This window comes from Struthio camelus, chromosome 5, assembly GCF_040807025.1.
Source record: "Struthio camelus isolate bStrCam1 chromosome 5, bStrCam1.hap1, whole genome shotgun sequence".
NCBI lineage: Eukaryota > Metazoa > Chordata > Aves > Struthioniformes > Struthionidae > Struthio > Struthio camelus.
Genome location: NC_090946.1, coordinates 69,923,338 through 69,938,823, shown reverse-complemented (window position 1 = coordinate 69,938,823; position 15,486 = coordinate 69,923,338). Strand labels below are relative to the sequence as shown.

Here is a 15,486-nt window from a genome sequence, read left to right as displayed (position 1 = left end):
TAAAGCTATTTGATAAATAATAAAACAATGATTTATGCTAAACAAATTTTTTATTGTAAAATCTTATGATCACACATTTGCACTCTCCAGAGAAAAAATCTATACTGAGATTAATGCAGAAAGAACCAACTGCCCATGGCAGTGACTCAAATATGGCCACAAATACTGCATTTGGTGGCATACTGGATAGCTTGATATCAGCCAGGAAGAGGAATCGTTTCAGGGCTTTCAGGATCCAAAGAAGGAAGAGAGAATCCCTTTCCTCTCTAGTAAAACAAAAAACAAAACAAAAGAAGTAAAAAAAAAAAAGTAAAAAAAAAAAGTAAAAGAAGTAAAAGAATAACACCTCCACAACAGTTTCACGTTATTTTCCAGAAAGCAGAGAAGCATGCATCGTAAAAACTATTTGGTTTAAAATGCAACCTCTCTATTTAAAGACAATCTGCATTCTTATTTTATTTTAAGCTGTATTCCCTAGCATGAGATCATATCTTATTTTTACTGTCACAAATTTCCCCTAGCCACGATGCCAGCCTCAGACCTCACGTCAATGTGCTGCTACCGCCCCGCGAGAGCGACGAGGTCGTACCCACGGTATGACCCATCCTCTGTGGCTCTTCAATATGCTACAGTAACATGCACACAGCATATTTTAATAAAAAAAAATCAAGTTCTCATGGAGGTGGGGAGGAAGAGGAGACAGGGACAATCTATTTTATAGCTTTCACATTTGTAAAAAAGGGCTTAAAAATACGCTGTGATCAGCTCCTTGGATCAAATCCTTTTCCAAATGCCATCTTCTAATTCACCTATTAGCGACAACAAAACAGGCAAAAAGTCTGGCTGCTAACGCTCTTGTCACCTTCGTGGCCTTGGAGCTTCAAACTCACCATAAATTAGATCCTACAGGTAAAGACAAAGCCTTAAGGCTAATACTGCTATACAGGATGTGGGTGGACCTGGCATAAATTGGACCCCTGCAATCAACTATACAGATAAATTCATGTGGCCGTGCCTTTCTGAGTGTAAACTGTTCATGTTTTCAGGGTTCTCTCTCATGAGCTTGTTTCTTCCCCCCCCCCCCCTTCCTCTTTTGATCCCTCCTTCTTCCCTTTTTCTTTTTTTCCTGGTAGGCCAGGACTTCAGAAGTCAAACAGCACTCTCAAAACGTGCCAGGGAACCAGTTAACATTACAGTTTTAATTAAGATTCAGACAGGTACATCTGAAAAGCAGTCTTGAACACAGATTAGCTAGGTCCAAGTGTCTAAGGATTTTTTCAGTGATGAGACTCACCCCCCCCAAAACACTCAGATATAGAAAATTTCTCTAACACAACACAGAAAAATGAATTCCGCAGGCAGTAGCTGAGCAACAGATTGAACTTGGAAGTCTTTAGACTTATGAAAGATGGAAAAAAAGCTCTATCTCATGCAATGAATGAGGCACAGCTCCTATAAAAAAAAAAAAAGGGAGGTGATGAAGTAATTAAAGAATGTTGTTAACACACAAATAAAACAGTTGTACTTTAAGCTTCATTGTGCGGCCTTAATTCTAAGGTTTCAACTTCTGAGTGCTTAAAAAAAAGCCTAACAATTGTCTTAGTTTTACCATAGGGCTTGTAACATTGTGTCTACTACTTCAGCCACAGAAATGACTGACAGCAATAAACCGCATTAGCCTCTGTAGATCAGTACCAGAAGGCAATGAAATATCCGGTGTCACAGATAACTGCTTATAGCAGAGTAAGGACAAGATCCAAGAACGTTGCCTTTCCTTATAGACTCTGCTCTCCTTTCACGATACATATTCTGGAGCTTTCTGCCCCTCAACCTGGTTCATAATCCAGCCCTTTCCCTGCCTCCACTTCCCACCATTTGCCAGAGTTCTCCTTTCCAGCAGTCTCTGCTCCTCAGGCACCCGGCCGCCCTGCAGCAAGGAAATCGGCACTGCATGTGCAGGGTTCCCACATGGGCAGCCCCTGCCCGCTCCAGGGGCTTTCCATCCTGGTCCTTATCACCATACCACTTCTTCAGGGATTGCGTTCGCAGCCTCTGTGGTCTCTTGCTCCGTAACAGCTCCTGCTTCCCCTTCGCTGAAGGGCCACCCTGCAGAGGTGCGTCCATCGCTCCCCAATGCTGGCACCATGCTCCTTGCTCATGTCACCCTAGTCACTTTGCTACCTCCCTTCATTTTGTTTCAGCACCAGGCTTTGATTTTTCCCTTCTAGTCTTTCCTAGCATCCCTTCTCAGACTTGCCCAGCCTAAGTGCCTGCTCCCACCAGCTCTCAGCCTCCGCCTGAACCCACTCTCACCCTCCCTCTCCAGAGCTTTTTGGTGGCTACCTCAGTCCCCCAGCTCAGCTTCTGCACCTCCTGCTTCCTCCACGCAGCCCGTGAGCCACAGAGAGGCAGGCAGAAAGCAGAAAATACATTCCCTACATCCATCGCAACAGCTAGAAGGTAAAATGTACCCTACGTCAGCATTCCCTTGGTAAGTCTGTGGGTCTAATGGCTACACAGGCCAGGAGGAGGAGAAGGGGCTGGAGACCACGTACATGAAGCTCAATCGACATCAGAGCTGTGAGAGGCTAAAGCACATGCAGTAGAAATACAGTCTGCTATTTTAGCATCTAACACCTCTGCTGCAATATCTGAACTCTGAAAGACTTGCAGCCTGGCGAGCGGGACAGAGAAGCGTTATGATGGTGAATGAGTACCCCTCTTTGATGCTGAACATTGTAAAAATCTCACAGGAATACTGGCTACCATGTATTTTCTTTTATGCTTCCTACATATCACCTCCTAATTCATTTTCCTGTGGACTACATAAAAAAATCTTACACTATAGATGTGTCAAAGCCCTGCTTCACCCTTCTGTCCCTTCCCCCTTCTCTTTGATGCATATTGCAAGCAAATATCTCCTATTGAAGCTATTTTTTCCTGTGCCCTCAATTGGATGAAAAGCACAGGATGGTCAATGCTCAGATTATACAGTGCAAGAGAAATTGTTATTCAAGAAAGTTAATTTTAAAGTCTCATAAGAGACTGTGTGTAATTGGAAGCTAATGCACGTAATTCTAAAATAGTATACATAATATGTTGGATTAAGAACTTCTTACTTACACATAGGAGTTACTTTGAAGTAGAAGTAAAAGTGCCAATAGCTTTCTCCAACTTCCTTTGTATTAGTTCAAATGGATACAACTCTCTCCCACTTTAAAACCTCTACACAATGGTTCAGAGTGTTTCATCTTCAGTGCAACAATGTTGCTTAAAAAAAAAAGCATACAAACTTGCATACTATTCATCTCTAATGTCTTGCCAACCTCCAGCATTTTTTGACTATATAATTATCATGAGGAAGCCTGTCAAAAGCTTTTTTTTTTTTTTAAGCTGCTACTTTTATCATATAAGAAAAAAAGTAACGTAAAATTCTGGAAAATACAGTCATTTTAACAATGCTCAACTCTGTTAATTTGTTACCAAAGGTTTGTAGCTACAAAGGTCCAAGGGACTTCCTAGATTTCATAGCATCAAAAGCCTTGGAAGTAGTCTTGAAGGACTGACCTTATATTTTAATGCCTTATACTTTGCCACTTCCACAGCAATGAAAGTGAGACTGCAACTCCTATAAATTGTACTATATGATAACTGAGCCTTTCAAAATATATGTGGCTGTCCTCTGAAACAATTTTCCCTTTTCATCTGTAAGGGGACATGAATACTGTTTCTCTCAGACTGCCCATGCCACCTGCATGGTATGCAGCTCTTAAGCATAGCTCAAAGGACAGGTATGAGGGGACTCATGAGGCCAACAATACGTCAGTTCTTCCTAGCAGTAGCTGGAAAAGAGAGGAAAGATTTCACAACTACAGAAGTTCCCAACTTGTCAAGAAAGTCACAGTATTGCCTTTTCCAGTACAGAATGATTTTAAAGTATCGTTCAGATTCAACATTTATTTTTAGTCTGCAAACAGCTATACGCAAAGAGAAACTGAATATCTATAAAGCTGAAAAGAGAAGGTATTACAAGAACCTACAAGAACCTAACACAGATCATCTGCACTACTGCATAAAATAAATCGAGTATCTACTTAAATAAATAAATAAATTACTACTACATTTACCATAATAGTAAGGCTTCCACAATGCAAAGAAGTCATGAAAACAAAGACAAGAATTAAGATAAACAGTGATTTTTCATTGGCTTACAAAAACAGTTTTCACTCTGTTGAACATCAAGGATCAGTAAGGATTGATTAAACAACTTTGACACTGAATCCTAGCAAGCTGCTTCTTTCAGCCCAGAACCTAATTGTTCAAATTAACTCTCTGAGGTGTGAACAATCATAGCACCTCTGCAGAGAACCACGTAACCCACTTTACTTGTTGCAAGAGATTTATGCCATAGACCAAAAGGTAAAATGGGACCCCAGCCCTCTTGGGTCTCTGCAGCAGACTAACCTAGACAGCCGTTTAACCTAAGTAATGAGAATATATTGCTATTTTTTAAATACTATGTATATTAGTTAATAATATCTCTGTGATGAAGGAAATACTCCACACCACAGCTGAGAGCTCTGAAACAGAGCTGAGCTGAGAACACTTCATCAGCCTCCTCCAAGCCTGAGATGTTTGCAACAGATTTTTGTTTTCCTCTCCCCAGTGTATTTGTCCTACTTCTAATCCACTATCTCAAGACACTTCATTTTAAGGGATCCAGATTGGAAAAAGGTTGCTGGAATAGTCAAGAGAATGTGGCCTACACGTATTTCAGTTTTGAGGGAAGTATACAAGCAATTTCCAGCACTGTTGATTTTAATCTGATTGTTTAAAATTGAAACCAAACCATGGAAGATGCATAATCTTTGCAATTCTGTAATTTTTAGCGTATTTACTAAAAGCCAGTAGCTTCACTTACTCTTGTGTTTTGTCTTATGTCATTATAATACAGACATGCTAAAAGGGGGGGGGGGGGGAGGCAAAAGCACTAACTTTATTTTCCTTTTCCCTGCCCCCAGAGAGGCTTCAGCCAGGCAGCAGCTACTTCAAAGCCTTCACATTGCACACGCCTAGAGACTTAAACTAAGAGAAGTAACTGTCAAATTCAGGAGGCAGTAAAAGGCTTAGATTTAGAGAGCTCCCCAAGGCTAAACATTTTTTAAATTAAAAACTCAAAAATAAAAATTAGGAAGGAGGAAAACCCTGAAGTTACACCTTCCTGGAACAACATGTACATAAGTCTCTCATATTCTGAGTCACAGCTACCAAGGTTAGTAATCCAATATCCAACCAAACGGTTTCTGGACTTTGCAGACTCCTCTAGAGCCTTGCAGGAAACAGTGGAGCTGCTTTAAGTTTGCTTTAACCTTACGGAATCTAGGAGGAGGACGCCAACTGGACAGACAGCAGCTCTCTCCAGTTTAAGGCCCTTAATCCAGGTCTTCTTACACGGGACCAATAACAAAAATACACTTCGAGGAGCTGTCATCCTTAAATTCGTTGATGGGCAGAGACCTTTCAGATCTCCCTCTTTCCATGTCACCAAGTCTGCTGTGGTCAGGTGGAATGCTTAACTTAAAGTAGTCCAGATTTCATTCTGTGAGAACAGAGCTGCATCATCACACTGATGATGTTTGTTATTGATTAATTCATGTTCTATCTTTAGGGTATGCCTTTTCCTACAAAACTGCGTCAGAAAGGCAATATAACATTAAGAAAGAAGACTTCATTGTTCTTTTGATGGAGATAACAGTTCTTTCTCAAAAGCACAAAACAGTTGGAAAAAATGGTTAGACAGGTTTTCAAATACAAGAAAAACTATATGATATGCAATTAAAATCTCTGTATATAAAAAAAAAAAAAAATTGACTGCATCTGTGTGCCTGAGGCCAACCATTATGTTTTTATGAATCAAATGTGATGTCATATTCTGTAAAGAACACAAGAAGAATTATAAAATATTGAGATTCATAGCTTCCGGGAAGGAAAAACAACAACAACAACATGAAAGCAACTATGAAAGCTGGATATCCAAAGAGAAGCAGGAATCTCAATAGTAAAAAATTTACGGTAGTCCATTGTGCTTTGAATGGATAACTGGATTGAAAATGAAATTTATGATGCATGTATAATTTTCCACCTCTATGAACTTTTAATTCAATTATAAATCATGCCTGTAGCAGGAAAAAAAAAAATCCTTTTTATTACAGTCTTTTAGTACCTGCCTGCCTCTCCCCTTAATTGCCTCACACATTGTTTTAAAACTTTGCCTTCCACCACTGCATTTACCACAATAAATAAAATAATAATAATTAAAAAAAGGACCACTTTTAACCTGGATCAGTTTATTGATGTCATTCAGCACATAGTGCCACAAGCAGCTGCAATGACGAAAGCGAAGGTGTGGTGCCCTAAGATATGATCAGTCAATTTAAAAGCTCCTGCTTTTGTCTGCCCCATCCATTATTCCTGTTATTTATCTTCTGCTGCCTCTGGAAGCTGATTTAATTCTCTGACCTGGCAAAAAACTAACTTAGCAGAAGTAAAACCAAAATACCACACACAAACTACATGGATTTTTCTGTCAAGTTAATTTGTCAGAGCTAATTTAACATGCTAGTCTGTCAAGTGTTCAGCGGATAAAACCACACAGAGCAAGAGAGGGAAGAGCAAACAGGACCCCCCCTCGCACAGTGGGGCGCTGCGACGTTGGCTTACCTGCAGGTGCAACTGCAGCCTGAAAAGGGGAAGGGATGGCCAGGCGGGCCACTCTCAAACAACGGGGAACGGAACGACCAGCACGCAACTTTTCAGGAGCGGTGTACCAGACCCTATTTCTCCTTCCCAAAGGAGAAAGTAAGAACTATGGTAAGGGATCAGAGATGAGCAGACACCATTTTTTCAAAGAAAGAAACACCACCAATGGCCCTGGCCCTAGCTGCCACAGCAGCCACCCCCAGCATCCACGAACATTTATAATTACCGGCTCCAGCTACGTTAGCATTTCAGTCTGGGTGAGGAGGGTGCTTTTGGACTAGTCATCCTCACTTACTGCTCTTTGGTTTACATCACGGCGTAGCTCTTGAAGTGCATCCAGTAGCACCAGCAGCACTTCAGTGCTACTCTGCATTCAGGATCAGACTACAGCTAGACCATAGCAAAACTCCCCAAATGCACATAGATATGGATACCAAGATCTCCGTGTCAACTGCTTTGCTTTAGATTCACTCCTATTGTCCTGCATTTCCTGCTCATGTAGACACAGCGACTAAAATACAGCATCTAGGAGCCAGTGCATCTTACTAATACTTCTTTTAAAGTATCCTGCCCTTCAGCTGCAGATCCTGCAGGATACTGTTCAAGGAAAGTGTTATCTACATGGGTTGCTGAGCCCAGCTACGTTTGCTATACCACACAACAAAAACCTAAATTTTGAAATTAGATCTCTTCTCATTTCTCAGTAGAGAACGGCCTCTGGCCTTGCAAAACATGTAAATGCTTAACTTTAAAATTATATGTATAAAATCTTTTGTCCCAAAGGATTCCTAATTAGTTTATTAAAATATGTGAACACAGAGGAAATTACTTATTTCCAAACTGAAATGCAGCCACCGCAGGGATGACACACACAAGCTGTCTGCCTTAAAAAAGAAGGGGGCAGGGGGGATGGAGGGAGAGGGAGGAAGAAGGCCAAACTCCCATCCTCACACCCCTCCATGCACTCAGCATAATGCAGAGTTAACTAAATTACAGTGGTGTACATTTTCACTAGGAGGGGCAATATTCCTAAGAATCTTAGTTTTTTTTAGGCTCAGTTAGAGTTTGATCAGGTGCATTTTCAGTTTTAAATCGCACTCGAAGCCAACTGCCAAACTCCTATCCTCTGTACAGCACCAGGATTTCAACTCTTACCTGCCCCAAATCAGAACAGTAACTGTTTTAGTGTGTTACGCTCTGAATAAGTTATTTTAATCTATGTTTTATATCCATGCCCCATGGACGTGGGCTCCCTAAATTCAATGTTAAAATTCACAGTTAGGAACCTAAAAAAAATGGCCTGATTTTGCAGATTAGTTGAGCAGAGTAGTCCTGGCTGTTTCTGACCTACTACTTTGGCCTATATTTGGGAAGACATAAAGCAAAACCACAGCAATTCTTTAACACCAACGTGGAGATACTGACTCTAATAAAGACTAGCCTGAGTCTCCAGAAGTGCTAATGCCCATGAGGTTGTTATCAGCTTAGATAAAGACCCTTTTGCCCCCGTGGCCCATGCAACCTCACCAGACCACCCATCTTGCACCGGACCTCACTCACACCCCATATGCCGTTCGCTGCCAGGGCACAAGTCTTTGGGTAGAACCATGTCACATAACCAGTTGAGCACAACTGGCCAACCTCGGGTCAGAGGGAAGACCCATCTGCTGGACCCCGCAGACTATTTAAAGTAGTACCGACATTTGGGAACTTGAAGGATTCTTTCTAGCGAGTAACAGGTCTGTCTGTGTAAAATGTAGTTTGGGAAATGCTGGATAGGGAAGGGGGAAGGAATATTTGCTCTTAGTAAACACAGGATAAATGTGAAACTGATGGTCTGTCTGCATCTTTCTCGAGTTTCAGAATGATTTTTTTCCAAGACAGAAAGAAAAAGGAAAACAAACAAACAAACAAACAAACAAGCAGGTGTCCCTAACGCTGCTGACTTCAGGCTAGAACAACCTTCCACATTCTCAGGGAAATTCTAGACTTGATTCCTAACCCATCACTGCTCAGCCACCCTAATTCTGCCTGCAATAGCTACTCTTGGAAATCTCAAAAGCTGTTTGTTTGTTTTGTGGGGTTTGCCATAGTTTTAAGAAAAAGAGAGCATTACTGAAAGCATCACGTTTCCCTAAGATAGAAGATTCTTATAAAGCTTGTGTTTTTGTTAAAAAATATTTGCCTTTACTAGCTTGAAATCATGATCATTTCTCCTTATTTCCTATTTACATATTGAAATATGCTTGTGCATTCTGTTCCTCAGGAACCTCGAATTTTAAAGTCTAGCTTAGGCTTGTAAGGAGCCCTTACAAGCAAGTAGAAAAGTTTCATATATTGACCTGCAATAGATTATAAAACACACACCTGAAAACACAGAATATTTCTTCTCTCCTGTTTACAAGAGACTAACATAAGTTTACAATCAAATATAGTGTCTATGCTATTAATAAATACAAAATCTTTATCACTTTGAGGTGTTTATTTCAGATTTAGAACGCAAAAAGGCACGTCTATGTTTCTATCTATGTTCTACAATGACCATAACGTTATTAGAGACCTTTAATACCAGCTTTCAAACAAGTATATTATACTTATTCAGTAATCAGTCATTTCAAAGCAAGACAAAAAAATGATGGACCATGTCAGATTTTACTCTTCGGAAGTAATGGAGTGTGGGCAATCTCACTTAATTACTTCCCAAAGAATTAATTCAGTGAAATCATGTTAACATATCATTATCCCCACCCCATCTCCCCAAAAATCCTCAGGGAGCTACTTCCACATTTTAATTATGCAATGGACGAGCATTTTAAATTTTGTTTCATGGAAGATGAACAGCATCATCCGAAGTTCCCTCCGTATTCCCTCTAAGGGTGCACAGTACGTTATGGTTGCGCAGTTAGTGTGCAAACAGCAAACACCCCAATAAAAAAATAGTCTCATAATACTGTATTTCAAGCTATCTTCCTATTTATTCTCTCACATCTTCCTTAAGATTTTAAGGATCAAAAGACAAGATCTCCATTATGGCTTAGCAGAATTTCTCATGACAACAGAACTACAGCATCAACTTGAAAAATTGCAACTTGAATTTCTGAGAAAAGGAGAAACAGGAGGAAAGTCTCGCTAAAATCTATTATAATATAGGCCTCTGACTGGCATAACATTCACTTTTCAATAATTTATTATAATTTTAATCCTGATTTGAATTGTTTGCATGTGGTTTAAGATCCAGTAAAAGAATATGAATTTTGGTATTCTTAATTAGAACTTAAAACACATTTTATCAGCTCTATAAAGGGCTATTAAATTTTAAAAAACTCCTTGAAGATCAGATAAAGCATGTTTTTCTGCTGAGAGCTCAATGCTTTAATTTATAATTCTGTATGTTGTTTTATTCATGATAAAATACTCGATACTTGTAGTTTCTCTCTACATACCACTAACACTGACACAGATTCGTTATTGAGGCTCGACTAACACTGAAGAATTCTCATGTCTGGTCTCTATTTTCCCTGTATTTGCTTTTAAAAAGTTTAGTTAAAAAAATAAGCCAAACAACAAAATCCCAACAACTACAATTAACACTATCCATGACTAAACAAGCTATAATAATTCATGATTGGGAAACAGCTAATTATAGGGCAACAAATTCATTTTATTTATATAGCGTTTCATTAAAAATAATAGTTTGAGCTTTAATGAGTCTAACAACCTATACTGTGAAAGTGTCCATTATAGCAAACGTTACTTTTATTTCATAGTGTACTGATTTATTCTGCAGTCAATTACTATACAAACAAAAAAATTATGTTTCTGTATGCCACCCCTCCGTTTTTTCCATACAAGAAAACTGGAAGTGCAAGTTCTGGAAACTTATAGATATTATTTTTATTAATAAACCATTCTTGTTGTAACAGAACGAATTATGAAATAAGCTGGGAACTCAAGAAACAATCTTCTACATGGAGCAGAAGCAAATATTATTATCTGACCGAAAATCATCCTACATTCTATGTAGTTTCAGAACTGTGAGAAACAGACATGTAACGTAGAGCCCAATCCAGCCTACCGTTTAAGGGTCCAATTGTAAAAGCCAGATGAAATCCTGATGAAAGAAAAAATGCTCTCCAACTATTTCTGGCTAATAAAATCTACTGCTCTACCAAACAGACAGAAACTTCATGCAGGTTTCTCCACATGAGCTCAAAACATGGTGCTTCCCTGGAGAGAATAGGCCTAGAGATGAATCATGAGAAAGTCTGGTATGTCCGTCTTACTCAGTCGTTATATGCTGCTGAGAAAAAACAACAAACATGAATAATGCTATTAACATGTTTGCAACATCTTTTCTTCACACATTGTATTAATCTGTCCAATGAGAGCCAAACTAGATCCAATTTCATTTTGCACTATGCCTAAGAAGCGATCACAGGAAGACAAATTACACTCTCCTCTAACCCCTGACAGATTTGAACTAGTGACCTGAAAAATGAAAAGGCTCAGCGTACTATTGTTAGTTCCCTAATCCACACTATATTGTGCGATTTTGGTCCAGCTGTAGAAGAGAGTAACTAGATGCATTTTCAGAAGTTAGGGAGAGGAGGTGTGAGAGTCAAGTGGGAAAGAAGACTGTCAGAACAATTCTGTCCATAACGATTTCCTGTTCCCGGAGTTTGCTTCCCTACCGATAAGGCATCACTCAACCTGTAGATGAGTCAGGGACAAAATGTACATATATTAAATTTATTTTCAGTAATGCTGAGATGTTTACAGAAGCAGGAGCATTTGAACTGGAAATCAGCTGACCAAAACTAATATGTGACCCAGTTCATACAATACTTTGCATGACTTAACAAAGAAATGGTCATTAACAGTTATCAAAACTATTACCTGGCAAAAATCTTAATTTAGTTATTTGGGAGGAAGGAGGGAAAAGGGACTGCTACTTTTTAAAAGTTTTTTTTTGATTCTGCCTTTCTTTAAAAAAAAAAATAAGTGCCAATATAATAGATATACATCACTGTACAATTTTATGGAACTCTTAAGTTTTTCTACTAGCAATTATATTTCAGCTATTCAATTAAGTAGAACTGTAATTAAAATTATGGAATTCTTTACAAAAGAAATCAGTTTCATTTAGAAAAAAAAAATGTTTTTACACCTTTTCACTGTTTCATCCAGATATTCTAAATGTGAAGTTTCCATCAGCCAAGGCATCCACGGTTGCAGAAATGACCATTTGACAGTTACAATGTTCTGACTAGCCAAGAGAAGAATATTGAAAAGGTGTTACAAGTTGTAAATGAATCAAGGATAAATTCTCACTTCCTTCGCACAAAATTCATCCTTTATATCCTACATACCTAATAACCATGCCCACAGCCATTAGTGTAGTGCAGACCACGTTTATTACAGTTACAACTGCAAACGGATAGGGAATTGTGGTTAAAGGATCCATGAACCTCTGCCCACATGCTAAATGCCTCCCTGACCTGCCTGTAATCACTACTGATCACTCTTGCAGCTCAATAAATCAGCTGCAGGCAAGGTGAGCACTGTATATAAGCCTGGTATGTGCCTTGTTCTACAGTTTCATGTCCAGCATCGTTCTCTCTATCAATTCTTAAGCAGACGCTAAAACCCTGGATACCATATTACTTTACTAGCATTCTGCTACTTTTACTTTCAATTTAGAGAACAGATTACTAAAACAGTGATTAATTGTAGATGAATGTAATGGCTTTCTTTCAGAATTATATAAAAGTTACATTAATACTAGAGATAGCAGGTATTTAGAATGAGGCATGATTAATTTTATCCAAGCCCTACTGTTCAACATGCAAACTAAAACTAGCCATGGTCTTCATTACTTAGAAAGTGAGATGTAAGTTGAGAATCATCCCCAGACATACATTAACAGGAGTTATTTTAGTGTCCTATGTTAAAAAAAGCAAAGAAACAAAAGGCTATAAGCACACCAGCTAGCAAAATACTTTGGGCATCTGAAGAGACGGTCCTCAGAAAATCTAAAGGGAGATTTCAGATTATTGCCATACCCTCCTCTACAGTAGGTATGTACTTCCTCTGAGTTTACAAGCAAGGAAACTAAGGCAATGAGAGTGAAACAACTTGCCTAAATTCACTCTGCAAGTTTGTATTTCTTGCTTTGATGCTATCTCTGACTGACACTTGCATTCATTAACACAGTGGTTCTCAAATGCCAACCCTCTCCTAATGCTCTGTGAAATACAGTTGTATTTTACAGAAAGAAAGTAGGTGTCTTTGAACTAGCTGTGCTAAATATCTGGCCTAGATTCTTAGACATGCAACTCAAAATGAGCATGTTTTCCTCACCTCTTTCTTCTCTCCCTTCTTTCACCATTCATCATGTTTTCATGCATTATAAGCTATGAAAGTCCTTTACTGGAAAAATCATGCAGACTATACCTGCATATGAAGGAGTAGAGAAAAGGAAAAAAATGACTCAAATTCCCCTCCTGAATCCGCCGTCCTTTCTAGAGAGAGAGGGAGGGTTGGGGTAAATTTGTCCCCGCACTTCTGCCCTACACTTCCTCTTCCTTCCCCCGCCAACAGGCTCATCTCCGTCCCTTCCAGCATCCTCTGCCCTCGCACGGCTGCCACCTGCCCAGCGCAAGGAGAAGGGACAGAGAAACAGGAGAAGCTGCAGCAGTCCTTGTGCCCAGTTAACAGCTTGCTTGCTGCCCTGAACCTGTGTTTTCACATGTGCAGCCTATAGGTTATCTGCAGTAATTCTTACAGGAGGGCAGGCTTTGCGTCCTGATCATTTCAAATATAATACATACAGACATTTTTGCCTTTGCATTTGTATTTATTGTTTCTTCACTCCAAGACAATTAAAAATTCCATTATGTCCTCACCTATAATACTAAAATATAAAAATTAGTATTCTGAAGTCACATTCCTCTTCAAATCACAATCACTTGCTTTCTCTATGCCTACCCTCCCCACAACTTCATCCCATCTTTCATACTGCCCATCATACTTGCCAGAGCTTTCCACCTCCCTGCAAAGCAATTTCCTTTTCCTCTTTCAACCTCAAAACCCTCACTGGTATCCCCCATCTGTACTTTTTTCCTCATGGGTCATGTGTGTCTGTGTGAGATATCTGATCACCTCTAGGCAGTATTCAAAGGCCCAATTCTCTTCTTCTTATTCATCTCATACAATTTAGCCTCTCTGAAGGCTAACTCTTGAAAGGCTTCTGAATCAAACAACTTTCTTTCATAAATACAGAATAATACAAGTTCACAACATTCTCTCGAGCTTACTAGCTATGACTGCATGACTTAACTACTCAAGCGATCTCTTCAGTGCTACATTCTAGAACATAATACTCAAGGATTAACTAAGATTTTAGAACCTATGTAGGTACGACATAAATATATACTGCACTTTTACATCATGCATAATGCTGTGTTCAGACTTACAAAAATCAAGATAAGTAACAGTTCTCAGACACAAGATACTCTGTTTATTCAAACTACTCAGAAAGAGTGTTGTTACTCCCACTGTTCCCAGATGCGTACTACTATCACGAATACTGCAAAAGCAAAACCTAAAGATTTTGGTAGGAAGACAGCTTGCTTAAAAACTGATTAGAGTATAAACTTTGAAATAAATTGCTACATGTTTCCTTTTTAAAAGTACTTGCAGTAAAATATTTGTTAAGTTTAGGCAAAACAGGCATCTGGTATTAGTGTACAGCCCCCGTGCATAGTCATAGTTTTCTTTTTCAAAGAGCTCTGAAAATACTGCATCACACCACAATGCACAGCTCACACGCAGTATTCCTCCTGTTCTGAAAAATCACTCCCACAATCTCAAGGTCCACAAGTATTTGAATTTTCTGTTAACCATAACCCACATCACAAAGAAAATCATGTAAAATTTATCATCTTCATTTTTTTTTTCCAAGAGGAGAGGCAGCTATGTTGATGCAGTTGCTGTCATAAAGCAATTTAATATTAACCTGACTCCAGCTGTTCAGATAGCAGTGGAAAGCTGGACCACTACTAAAAACTGGAGGAAAAAGAGATGCACGAATTCATTTTTATGAAACATTACAAACGCTCACAATGTTGCTGCTAAAAGCAAAAATCCCAAAATACCTCATTTTGATTCTAAAGTTTGTATTGAAGAACTCTGTATTTTTAGGATGCCGGATGTCTTTCCCCCCCACATATCAGCTAATAAGGGCTAGCTAAATAATTCTACATCTTCTGCAAGGCAAGCCTGCAAATATTCCCTCTGATGATACTGGCAGACTCCTCACTTCCTTCTTCCTTTTCCACAGTGCCACCGCCAGCCAGCCTGCCTCTCACACTGCCATCACACCACCACCCGAATAAACCCTACTGAAACAAAAACAAAACAAAAAAAAACCAGACAGTAACTATAGACCAACTATCTTAATGCCAAAGAGGGTTTTTAACCCCAAGAACCCCTCGGGTGGGTTCCCCGCCAGGGAAGGAAGGCAGGGCAGGCGCAGCCAGCAGGGACACCTGCCCCGGCCGCGGCCCGGCGCGCGGGGCAGCAGCACACAGGCGCCCCGCGGGCCCGGGCGCCTCCGCGGCGCGACCCAGCCCCGCAGCGCGTCCTGTGCCTGGGTATGGGACAGGCGGGCGGAAGGACGGGCGGGCGGACGGACGGGGGGACAGATGTCACCCATGCAGCAGAGAC

The 15,486-nt window shown here is 39.8% G+C and overlaps 1 protein-coding gene across 2 annotated transcripts in view; it reads right to left on the bottom strand.

Moving 5' to 3' along the window:
- The window catches only part of EML1 (EMAP like 1), a 127,480-nt gene that overhangs the window by 65,066 nt on the left and 46,928 nt on the right, over positions 1 to 15,486 (bottom strand). The window lies entirely within an intron of this gene.